Raw genomic sequence first — 1,087 nt, 5'->3', positions numbered from 1 at the left:
GGGGAGGGGTGCTACCAACATCTAGTGGGTAGAGACCAGGGATGCTGGTAAACATCATACAATGCACAGGGCAGCCCCAACAGCAGAGAATTATCCAGCCCCAAAAGTCAATAATGCAGAAGTTGAGAAGCCCCACTTTAAAGTACTGGGCAAATGACTTTGAGCAAGTGATTTAACAATTTTGCATTTCAGAATCTCCCTCCATAAAAATACAGATATATTTCCTGTAAAGATATCATAGGACTGAACACAGTGCCTTTGGAACTTTAAGTATTCTGTCGGAATTATTTTTGCACAATGAAAATAAGCATGTTAAATGCTATGCTTATTAATAATCCTTTCCTTATTCTAGCTATACATTGAGGTTGGAAAACTCTTGGCAAATATTAATTCCATATTTACTAATCCAACCTTTCAGAATTCTAAAGGCTTTGATCATATACTCCTCTTGATTTTTTAAAATAACATTTTTAAAATAAATTATTTTTACTGGGGTAAAATATACATAATATTAAATGTACTATGTTAATGATTTTTAAGCATACAGTTCAGTGGTATTAAGTATATTTATATTGTTGAGTAAACATCACTCCCATCCATCTCCAGAACTCTTTTCATCTTACAAAACTGAAACCCTATACCCATTAAAGAGTGATCCCCCAGTTCCCCACGTCCTAATCCCTGGCAACCACTATTCTACTTTCTGTCACTGTGATCTTGACTACACTAAGTACCTCATATAAATGGAATCACACAGTATTAGTCTTTTTTCGATTGGCTTATTTCCTTTTGTAAAAATTTTTAAATTTTTGTTTTAGATGGAGTTTCACTCTAGCCCAAGCTAGAGTGCAATAGCATGATCTCAGCTCACTGCAACCACTGCATCATGGGTTCAAGTGATTCTCCTGCCTCAGCCTCCCTAGTAGCTGGGATTATAGGCACCTGCCACCACACCCTGCTAATTTTTGTATTTTTTGCAGAGACGGGGTTTCACCATGATGGCCAAGCTTGTCTCAAACTCCTGACCTCAGGTGATCTGCCCACCTCGGCCTCCCAAAGTGTTGGGATTACAGGCATGAGCCACTGC

Source organism: Colobus angolensis, unplaced genomic scaffold (genome assembly GCF_000951035.1).
Source record: "Colobus angolensis palliatus isolate OR3802 unplaced genomic scaffold, Cang.pa_1.0 Scaffold33, whole genome shotgun sequence".
Taxonomy (NCBI): Eukaryota; Metazoa; Chordata; class Mammalia; order Primates; family Cercopithecidae; genus Colobus; species Colobus angolensis.
This window is presented reverse-complemented; position numbering follows the sequence as displayed.